Source organism: Xenopus laevis, chromosome 3S, assembly GCF_017654675.1.
Source record: "Xenopus laevis strain J_2021 chromosome 3S, Xenopus_laevis_v10.1, whole genome shotgun sequence".
Classification (NCBI taxonomy): Eukaryota; Metazoa; Chordata; class Amphibia; order Anura; family Pipidae; genus Xenopus; species Xenopus laevis.
The window spans coordinates 11,242,501-11,254,704 of record NC_054376.1 but is presented as its reverse complement, the minus strand read 5'-3'; the positions used below and the strand labels follow the sequence as shown (position 1 = coordinate 11,254,704).

The 12,204-nt window shown below is 41.0% G+C and overlaps 1 protein-coding gene across 4 annotated transcripts in view; it reads left to right on the top strand.

Annotated features, from left to right (window-relative positions):
• anks1b.S (ankyrin repeat and sterile alpha motif domain containing 1B S homeolog) overlaps positions 1–12,204 on the top strand; it is a 101,065-nt gene that overhangs the window by 15,525 nt on the left and 73,336 nt on the right. The window lies entirely within an intron of this gene.

The following is a 12,204-nucleotide window of genomic DNA, read 5'->3' as shown; positions in this document are numbered from 1 at the left end:
TTGTAATTTTCTCATTTATTGAAAACAAGGAAAATCCACACATTCCCTTTTAATAAGGGCCATCATATCTCAGCCCTATTGCTGAAAGTCATTCATACCTTTAAACGAGAAGGAAAGCTCCAAGACAGTTTATTGGCAACAGATTAGCCACAGTAGTGCAAGCTAGAACGCTATATTTATTCTGCAGAATGCTTTACCATACCTGAGTAAAAAGCTCTAGACACTGTATCTGTTTGTTTAGAATAGAAGCTGCCATATTAACTTGGTGTGACATCACTTCCTGCCTGAGTTTCTCCCTGCTCACCTACTGCTCTGAGCTCAGATTACAGTAGGGAGGGGAGGAATGAGGGGGAGAGAGGAGCAAACTAAGCATGCTCAAGCCCTAGCCCTGGAGGTTTAAGCTGAAAACAGGAAGTCTGATACAGAAGCCCATGTCTACACAATAAAAGGAAAGAAATGCTGTGTTTCTTTTGACAGAGCAGCACTACTTTGAGGGTTAACTGCTGTATTTATATAGACCATTCTGATAAAGCTTACTTAATTTTAGCATTTTCTTCTCCTTTAAATGGCCATTAAACCTCTGTGCATAACATAATGTAAATTCAGTAATTTGAGACTCAAGCTGAACATTTGCTCATTGCTTTCAGTGTAGAGCAGTGACACTGAAAGTACTTTTCCAACTTGCTCTGCATTGCTTAACTGTGCGAGATTCTGACATTCATTTTTTAAGAATAACTTGAGGACAGATCCTCAGAACCTTTTAAAGGAGAAGGAAAGGTTAAAATATAGCATAAATATAGCATACTAGCTTGGAATATTGTGGCTAATCTATTGGCAATAAACTGCATTGGTAGCTTTCCTTCTCCTTTAAGGACAGTCACCCCTGTGGGGTTTTAATCACTATTACTTCTTGTGATGGATGAAGCACCAGCTACTGCCATAGATCTTCCTATTGACATGTGTGCAGTCTGCTTCAGACTGGCCACAATGAGTAGGATCCACAGCTATGCCATAGCTTCCTTCAAGTCTATGATGCTACCACCCTCAGTAGAGAATGCCACACCCTGACCTCTTTTAAAATAATGAATCCTTTCCTGTGTTGATGGAGAAAACTTTACCGCCCTTTAGTCTGGTGGAACATTTGCCTCTGTCTGTCCTCTCCTCAAATATTATGTGGAAATAAGCTTGACATGGAGGTCCACATGCAGTAGTTTGGGTCCTCTACAAAAAGGGCCCACCTTAGTGTTGCTCTTTAAGATGGATACAGACAAGTCACTTCCCAACCAGCAAATCGACCTGTAAAGATCCAAAATGGGGGGCAAGTGGATTTGCTGGCTGGGAAGTAGAAAAAGAGCAGGACTCCTTAAATAGGGGTTAGAAATAGAGCTCAAAGAAGGCTAGAAATGTAACGACCCTTCAACAGTGAACATCTGCTCCTCTGAAGATGCCCCCAGTTGCTCCCCATCTTTTTTTCTGACGCGTTTTAAACGCCCATGACTGCCGAGAAAGTCTACAAAACACATTTAGCCAGAGATCCAATTGATATGGGTGTTCTTCTCCCTAGTGATATGGCACCTACAAACTGGTATATGCACGGCTCTATCAGTTCTTCATTTTTGAAGGAGCTGAAAATGCTCAGAAAAAGTGCCATTACTGAGCACCATAAAAGTATCTTTGTGCCGTCAGTACTATTATTAGTGGCTGAATCATGTGCTTTCGTTACTTCTATTTAGAGGACCAAGCTTCTGCACATGATAAAATCCTTGTAAGAAACCCAAACACAGAGGTCCCTCCTTGGGAAGTCATTACAAATATTTGCCAGGTAAAGCTTTTCCATTCAGGTTTCCATGTAACTCCACTGAAACAAATAATTCCTTGTTATCAGCAGCAGATCCACATGCTTTGCTTGCTACCGGCTGCTCTGTAATTGGTGAATATTTATAGGCTGACCCAAGGAGGCATGTGGCTTATGACAATAGCACAGCCTGTAGGGTGCTCTCTCCTGTGCTTGCATTTATTTTGTGTCTGGTATTCTATTCTCTCCTTATTGGTTAGGGCACAGCAGCAGAATGTCAGCATTCTGCTCAGCTAAAAATACGGGGCATTAAAGGAAACCATTCTATAAAATACCCAGATACCTGAATAGATGTATCAAGTTTTTTATTGAAAATATTACAGTGGTTTCAGAACTATGGGGCTGGCCATCCTAGTGGCACCCAGAGCCTTCCTTAGCTGGGGGCACAGACTAAAGGCCAGTTAGGAGATATTTGTGGAGAAAGCCTATTTTCTCCCTCAGACACACCTAAAAGCCAAGACTTAAGGGCAAATAAGGTTCAACATGTTGCTGCCTTAGCTATTCTTGGAAATATAGGGCTCATTTACCACTTAAACCACAACCGTATTTGCACAAAAATCTACTTTCGTCTAAGGTTGCTCCTCGCTGTGTTCCCCCATTCCAAGTGTGTCTTGACTTGGGAACCCTGGAGCTACCGGCACCTTCAACTTGCTGGCAATTCTAGGCTCCCCACAGCACCTGTGTCTAGACATGCAGTGGTCTTCAGCCGAAAAAACATGCACTGATACTATTTTGACTGCCAATGCCAGATGCAAAGGCTCAATAAAGTCTTATGCAACATGGGTAATGTTTACAAATGTCTGTAACCTTGTTATATGGAATATAGACTAAGGTGGGGGGCAAAGGTTGAGTCTCAAAAGGGGACATTGAAAGCAGTGACAGAAGACCTGACCTGATGGATCACATGATGGCCCTATTTTTACTCTTTAAACTAGAATTTTTTTTTTTAAATGGGTCTTGAACCCCAAATGAGACTACAGTGCTGTATAGGCACAACTCCATAGCAACGAATATTGATAACATACGAGTAACTTCAATTCAAAACATACCTCTAGGCCATTTGTACTGTTTGAGAAAAAGCCAACCTAAACCTCTCTAAAGGATTTGTCAACAGGGCAACAAGGGCATGCATTCCTTTCTGATCTGCCTGGATCAATTACTTGGAGCAGTTTGTTAGCCATTTAGTTAAACCTTCAATCTATCAGATCAAATTTCATTTCCACCATAGGTCATAGAGCCATTCTTCCCCAGCCACATGGAATACTTCTGAAGGTTCCTTTGGAGCAGGGGTGTCCAAACTTTTTGCAACGAGGGCCAAATTTGGTGAGGTAAAAATGTGTGGGGGCCGACCACAAATATAAGCCATGCCTACCATTATTATAAGCCTCGCCCACCTATACTTTCTAGTTAAGGCCACTTTAATTTAAAACCATTTTGCTATTTCCATGTTTATTAACATCACAACAACTTAGTTTCAACAGGTCACATTAACACTAACACCGCACAATGGCAATTTCATTTATAAATACCCCCAGAATTCATAGCACAATGACACAATTGCAATTTCAGGTATAGCATATTTTTGCAATAGTTTCAACCATCATCACATTTTGAACAATATGTCTACTTAGGGCTTAGGATGACCAACCTGCGGTTTGGCAAAAAACAAATAGGACTTTTGACAGCCTTTGGCTGAGGGTTAGGCCAAGCCTTTTCTAGCTCTCCCCTGGTCTGGTTTATCATCACGCCCCCTTCTCTATTTTAACCCCTAACGGGCGAATAATTCACCTTGACCGCTGCTGCCTTTCCCCACCGTGCAGATTCAGCCCAACCCATTCACTGCGAAAGAGCAGAGGAAGATGCGAAGACATTTGCATTATGTTCCTAAATTGAGCAATGGAACTAACGTCCGGTGAAACATGAAGGAAGGTTTCCCATGATCCGTACCTTGCGTGCGCGCTCCAGTGCACGCTCCAGTGCACGCTCCAGTGCACGCTCCAGTGCGCGCCCACAGACTTGGACAGTGGGGACGCACACAGCGCAGACATCGCTCTTTAACCATATTCCAGCGCTGGGAGAGTGAACAGACTGCTGTGATGTCAGGATCACGTGACTTGGAGGCAAGGGGGCTCGGCTAGGGTACTAGGTCGGAAAAGGGCGGAACTGGTTGCCCAGGCCATGCCTGCTATCATATTCTAGTATTTTTTTGGAATTTGCTGCGGGCCAATTAAAAATGGATCGCAGGCCACAGTTGGCCCGCGGGCCGTAGTTTGGACACCCCTGCTTTGGAGGCTCTGTAAGGATATCTACACTTGTGCTCAGAATAATAGCAGTGTGTTTAAAAAATACTTTTATTTCCATACACGCAAATACATGGGCAACACTACACATTCTATTCCAAATCAAAACATGAAGAAAGATTGATCAAGTTTGTGTGATTCCTTTACAGAAAGTGAAGAAAATGGAATATCACTTTATAAATTGAAAAATGTTTCAAGATATAGCTTTCCCTTCATGAACTAATATTGAGTTGTATAATCAGTGTTTCTGAGAATTGCTGCACATTTGTGTTGCATGGAGTCCACCAACTTCTGGCACTTGTTACATTCCATAATTTTTCTGCATTTCTTGCTTTTGCCTCAGAAACAGCATTTTTGATGTTGCTCCACAAGTTTTCTATTAGATTAAGGTCCGGGCATTGTGCCACTCCAGAACATCAATCTTGTTGATCTGGAACCAAGATGTTGCTCATTTACTGGTGTGTTTGGGTTCATTATCTTGTTGAAACCCCCATTTCAAGGGCATTTTGTCTTCGGCATAAGGCAACATAAGCCTCTTCAAGTGTTTTGATGTATTGAAACTGATCCATGATCCCTTGTATGTGATAAATAGGCCCAACACCATAGTATGAGAAACATCCCCATATCATGATGCTTGTGCCACCAGCTTCACTCTGTACTGTGACTTGAATTCAGCGTTTGGGGGTCATCTGACAAACTGTCAGCGGCCCCTAGACCCAAAAAGAACAATCTTGCTTTCATCAGTCCACAAAATGTTGCGCCGTTTCTCTTAAGAACAGTTAATGTGTTCTTTGGCAAATTGTAAGCTCTTCAGCACGTCTTTTTTTCAACAATGAGACTTGAGAGGGGTCTTGCCGATAGCTTCACATAGGCATCTTGTAATTATAACAGTACTCAAAGGTAACTTTAGACCATCTTTGATATTCCTGGAGCTGATCATTGATTGAACAAGCCTCAATGAATGATTCAATTACACAGAATCAGCAGCATGCATGTACTGACTGTAGGGTCTGTTGGTTTTCTATTACTCTACTAGACCTACTAGTAAATGATTTATTGTGTATAATTATAATACAATTGTAGATACAGTATGACCCAGTGGCGTAACTAACGAGGAGCTGGGTAGTGCGATTGGGCCAGGGCCTGCCCCCTTCTAGTTACTTTGCTGGTATGACCCACTAATCAGGTGACCAATCAAATCTGCTTGCTGACAGCTCACATGCTACCTATCAATTGGTTGCTACAGGTTACTAGAACTGAAGAAAATGCTGCACCTTTTTTTACATGACTTTGATTGTGGAGGTTCTATATGGGGTTAAAAATGGCTTATCTGGAATGCTTGTCTGATAAATGATTTCCCCAGAATTCAGTGCACTACTATAAAATGTATTGTCTAGCCAGTTTGTATTAGAGTATACTGTATGTCCCTAGTCTTCACGTCTCTGAGCCTCACCTGGAGCATAGGTCCTTGGGCAGCTGCCTTGAAAGCCTTTATAATGTGCCACTGCAAACAGTCAGGGCAGCCAGGCACCCACAGGCCCATGGCTGGTGGGGGAGGGCAGCACTCAGGTGATGTATACTTTTTTTTTATCTTTATAAGAAAAAAATGTGGTGGGGTAAGGGGTAGCCAGGTCTTCAGTGCAAGGGTTTCTGGCAGGCTGTTGCTTCTCCTACTCAATGTAACTGAATGTGTCATTGTGGGACCTGGATTTTACTATTGAGTGATGTTCTTAGATCTACCAGGGAGCTGTTATCTTGTATTAGGGAGCTGTTATCTAGAGTTAGGGAGCTGCTTTTTGGTTACCTTCCCATTTTTCTGTTGTTAGGCTGCTGGGTTGGAGGGGTGATATCACTCCAACTTGCAGTACAGCGGTAAAGAGTGACTGAAGTTTATCAGAACAGAAGTCACATGACTGGGGGCAGCTGGGAAACTGACACTATGTCTAGCCCCATGCCAGATTTCAAAATGAAATATAAAAAAATCTGTTTGCTCTTTTGAGAAAAGGATTTCAGTTCAGAATTCTGCTGGAGCAGCACTATTAACTGATGCGTTTTGAGAAAAACATTTTTCCCCATGAAAGTATCCCTTTAAATAAAGTAGTAAAAAGAACAAATCAGACAATGTTTTGGCTGTGACAGCAATCATATGTCCAACAAATATTAGTGACCCATCACCCGTTGATATAGTCAGATAGGCAATACATGCAGAGATATGTAGCAATCTCCATGGTACAAAAAATGTCGGGACAAAAAATTGCCGGAAACTTCAATTTGCACAACTATATCTTTGGCCACCATTAGGATGTAGAAATAAATTAGCATACAAATAGTTGATTATTTGCAAGAAATACAACAGAGACCTGTAACCTGCATGCCTTTGTCTTTTTTTCAGCTGATACTCCCAGCACCCTACCTCTCAGGGAATGCTGGGAGTGGTAGTCCAGCAACTGCCAGGACATGCCTGACATGTCATTTTTTGATCTTTAAAGGGTGCCCATAGGTCAGGCTGGAATGGATAATCCATTGTTCCATATGCTTTATCGGATTGCTAGCAGCCTTTCCCTTTGCCAACATATGGCTCTCTATCTGCTCCAGTGAGCGACGCTCCTGATATCCCGTCTGTGACTGGGACGCATCAACTGCACGAGTGATCACTGCTAACATTACTGCAACATCTGTCTCCCCTAAGCTTGCACTGGCACTCACCCTGCTGCTTCAAATCAATGAAATAGAGCATAACCCTGCAAGGGAAAGTGCGACAGTCAGAACCCTCAGTGCCCAACAGGCATCCTTCCTCATAATTAGAGACCAATATAGTAAACAAGGCATTCTAGGAAACATTATGGGCCAGAAATGGCAGTATCATACATTTCTTTTATTGAAAGGTATTTAGTATTAATCTTGAAATCTTGCAATGTGCCCATCAAGTCGATCAACCTTTAACCTTAAGCCCAAAAGGGTCCCATGCTGTTAAGGATGGCTCTCCCTGATCTATTACACTAGAGTCAATTTTCAAGACCCAATGCACAGATACAGCCAGGCCGGACAGGCAATCTGTGGGTGGGTTCTGGCAAATGCTAAATGGGCTGTTGTAAATTGCCATAAACAGTCGCTATTTATTAGGTCTGTGGGGATGGCCGCCATTAGAAATCACAGGGCCTCGTACAACAACATTTTCTGGGCCCCCTGGAACCCGCTCACCCCAGCCCTCAAGCTCCAACCCAGATCCTAGCACCAGGAACGTTTTTTAAAAAAACATTGGTGGTCAGCCCCTCCTACAAATTAAAAAATATAATTGGGACCAGGGCCCCTCAATAAGTAAAAAAAAATGGCTCCAGGGCCCCCCATAAAAGGTTTTTTTTTTTTAAATCATTGTCTCCCGTTCCCCCATAAAATCTTTACAAAAAACATTGGTGGTTGGGGCCCCCCATAAGCTAAAAAAAAAAATGGTGGCGCCAGGGGCCCCCATAAAAGTTTTTAAAACAACATTGGCAACAGGGTCCCCCTTACAAGTTAAAAAGAAACAATGGGGCCCAGAGAATATTTTTTAAATTGGTGACAGGGGCCAATAGGGTATTAAAATAATACATGTAGTAAAGAGTCTACAAGTTGTTAATATTTCGGTGCGAAAATTCGCCGGCATCTTTTCCCACCGCGTGTAAACCTCAGGCGCTTAGCAAAGGCGTATTAGCCTTGACGCGTTTCGTCCTTTGACTTTTTCAAAAGGCTTCAAATTGTGATTTGTGCATGCGATTTTACGTCCTGGCGATAGTTCCAGTGGCATTTTTTCTCCTCCCTTGTTCTTTGCACTATCTAGCTGCTGGGTTGTCATATATTCATGTCTATTGTTCTCATAACTCCTTATGACCAATCTGTCGCCATGGAGTCCCAGTCCATAGCAACCATCATAATTTCAACAATTTTCCCAAAAGTTTCGCATAAATTTCTTTAACAATATTATATAAATATATTAACTTACAGAGTTATACATTAATAAATACAGTCTATATTAACAATAGGCTAAAAAACTTTTTTTATATAAAAAAAATTTTCTTTAAAAATTTTTTTTTCTTTAAAAATCTTTTTTTTCATGATGAATACTAGTTTCCCCAGCTATACCTGATATTAATAATAACAATAATTTACTCTAATAAAACATTGTTGGATTTTCTCCTAAAATCAATTAAATATTCCAGCAGTATATACTGTGGGGGGGGGGGATTTTGGTTCACAGAAAGGCCCTCAAGTTGATATCTATATTTAGACCTTTTGGTGTAAATGTTTCTAAGTTATAGATCCATCTGCTCTCGCTTTGCAGGGTTATATTAACCAAATCACCTCCTCTCCACTTTTTCTTAACCTCTTCTATACCCCAGTATGTTAGATATGCTGGATTTTTGTTGTGGACTTCTTTAAAATGTTTTGAGACGCTGTGTTTTTCATTACCTTTTTTGATATTGTTCACATGTTCTCTGATTCTGTCTTTCAACATTCTGTTGGTTTTACCCACATACTGTAGGCCACAGGAACATTGTAAACAATATATTACATTCTTAGTTGTGCACTTAATACATTGAACTATAAAAAGGGTCCTTTATGTATCCATCCGTATGGGTGTGCTTCTCTACGCGCTGCAATCCCCGTGCTGGAGTGCCAAAGGTTACTAATTGTCTGCAAATAAAGAAATGATCTTTTAAACTAAAGAAACAAGTGCTCTCCGGCTACCTCTTTTTGCACTTAATACATTGTTTAATTTTGAATTCTCTTTTGTTCACTTCTGAAATAAACATTTTTCTTTTTTTGCCATATTTACATGCTGTACATAGGGAGCATGGAAAAAAACCTGCCCATGGGTGTCCACTAATATTAAAATAATACATGGCCAGGGGTTTCATTAAAAAAAAAACACATTGGTGTTCAGTAGAACTGAACTCGTGGCTTCAGGACTTCGGGCTCCTTTCGTAGCTTCAGGTCTTTTTCTCAGCTTCAGGACTTCAACTTCGGCTTTTTTCACGGCTTCGGCTCTTTTCACGTCTTTAGAACTTCAACTTGGGTCTTTTCACGGCTTCAGGACTTCAACTTCGCTCTATTCGTGGCTTTGATGGCAGCCCTGCCTGTGGGGGGCTGTTTGGAGTCCCAGTCTGGATATGGAGCCCAACAGCTCATGCCCAATCAAAAGAACATTGCCCAGGTACCTTTGTGCTCTTACCAGCTTTCTAGGAGTTTTAACTTTGTGGTTAGACTTTGTTCTTACGTGGGACTCTGAGTTTTTCCCATACATCAATCTCGACACATTGATTTCACTCCTTCAGGCCCCCAGGATCACCAACTGGTTGTATATAGTTCTGTCTCTTTATTGTTTCCCCATGTTTATAATGGGATCCATTTACTGAAAGATATGAGCATCTCTTACATAAACTTTCCAGCAGCGGAATGACTTGTAATAGGGCCCCGCAGCAACAAAACATTTCCCATTAATGGGGAGGGTCACCTTTAAGTGATAATATGTTATAATAACTTTTTAATTGGCCTTCATTTTTTTTTCGTTCTTTTTTAATTATTTTCCTTCTTCTTCTCGCTCTTCCCAGCTTTCAAATGGGAATTACTGATAGGGATGCAACGAATCCAGGATTCCGTTTGGGATTCGGCCAGGATTCAGCCTTTTCCAGCAGGATTCAGATTAGGCTGAATCTTTCTGCCCGGCCGAACCGAATCCTAATTTGCATATGTAAATTAGGGGCGGGAGGGAAATCTCGTGATTTTTGATACAAGACAAGGAAGCAAAAAATGTTTTCCCTTCCCACCTTTAATTTGCATATGCAAATTAGGATTCTGATTCAGTTCGGTATTCAGCCAATTCGGGGGTTGGGCCGAATCCAAAACAGTGGATTCGGTGCATCCCTAATTTATGAACCCATCTATAAAACAAATGCTTTCTATTCAGATCCCTCTCCTATTCATATTCCATTCTTTTTCACATCAATGCATGGTTGCTAGGGTATTTGAGACACTAGCAACCAAATTGTTGAACTTGCAAATAAGCTGCTGAATAAAAATCCAAATAACTCAGAAGCCACAAATAATAAAAAATGAAAACGAACTGCAAATTGTCTCAAAATATCACTCGCTACATCATAATAAAAGTTTATTTAAAGGTGAACAAACCCTTTAACATATATTGCAGCTGCTCCTCAGTCCTATAGGACCCCCAACAGTTGCAGGGCCTGTTCCCTCCATATAGTTTCCACTCTATATAGTATAGTAGCTGTGGTTGAAAAAATGTGTGCATGGTGGGTGCGAGAGTCGATAGATACCTGAGGTAGCCCTGGGGCGATTTACGGTTTTCTCTTTCCCGCGTGGGGCTGCTGCTTGCTTTCTTGCTCTGTCTTCAATGCCCCTGAAGTATAAGAGTCACTGATTTATATCATGTCGGGATAGGGTTGCCAACTTTTTTGGAAAAAAATACCGGCCTTCTTATATATTTATCTTTTTTCCCTATTAATAACATTGGGATCACTGGCCTTCCTATATATTTATCTTTTTTCCCTATTAATAACATTGGGATCAACCATCATTTTTACCGGCCAGGTGGCAACCCTGTGTGGAGACCCCCGCTCCCCTTGCTGCTGGGGCCCCATTCCCATTCTGTTCGTACACCACAAACCGAAGGTTATGAAAGAAGTTGCACAAGTGTACTGTCTTTTAAAGGGGCGATTCACTTTGAGTTAAAGGACCAGTAACATCAAATTTTTTTAAAAAAAAGATTCATTAATATACAACGAAAAAAAAACAGAAGACAAATTAAACTTTGAAATCGCTAAGTCTTTATTAATAAATAAGGATTACTTGAGGTACTATGGCATTAAGGAAAACCCTTTTCACTGGTCTAAAAACACCTTAAATCCCCAAGGTCCTATTGAGGATAATGCAAGGATAAAAAGATAAATTAAAGGTGTATTTTAAGACCAAGTTGTCAAAAAGTAAACAATTTATTTATCATTCAGAAATCTTAAAATCTGGCCGGCCAGAAACACAATAAATAAGTAATATTTAGTAATACAACATTTACTCCTAGGTTATGATATGTGGATTCCCCAATTGTGTAATAGCAGTTATGTGAAAGGCTGTGAATTAAAGTTCTCCAACTTGGAAAGATTGTGAAGATAAATAAATTGTATACTTTTTAAACAACTTGGTCTTAAAATACACCTTTACTTTATCTCTTTATTAAGAAATAACTCTGCTTGTGCTCCTCTTCAGAAAAGGCAACAATCCATCGTGCGGCGCCCGCATAATGGATCACCATTTCTGAAGAGCAGCACAAGCGGAGTTTCAGTAAGTTATTTCTTAATAAAGACTAAGAGATTTCAAACTTAAATTTGTCTTTGTGTTTTTTTGTCGTTGTATACTAACGAATTTATAAAAAAAAATTGATGTTACTAGTCCTTTAACTTTTAGTATGATATAGAGCAGTGATCCCCAACCAGTAGCTCGCGAGCAACATGTTGCTCTCCAACCCCTTGGATGTTGCTCTCAGTGTCCTCAAAGCAGGTGCTAACTTTTGAATTCCAGGCTTGGGAGCAAGTTTTAATTGCATAAAAACCAATTATAGTGCCAAGTAGAGCCTCCTGTAGGCTGCCAGTCCACACAGGCGCTACCAAATAGCCAATCATAGCACTTATTTGGCACCACAATGGACTTTTCCATCCTTGTGTTGCTCTCCAACTCTTTTTATATTTGAATGTGGCTCACGGGTTAAAAAAGGTTGGGGACCCCTGATTTAGAGAGTGATATTCTGAGACAATTTGCAATTGGTTTTCATTTTTTATTATTTGTGGTTTTTGAGTTATTTGGCTTTTTATTCAGCAGCTCTTCAGTTTGCAATTTCAGCCATCTGGTTGCAGGGCCGCACAGGTGCCCAAGGCAGGCCCACGGACGCGGCGCCGGCTTAGCCCAAGTGCCATGCACAAGGTTGCGATTGCGTGCGAATGCACAAGAAAGGCGGCTTCTGCGCATGTGCGAATTGGCGCAGAGAAAATGCGTTTGCGC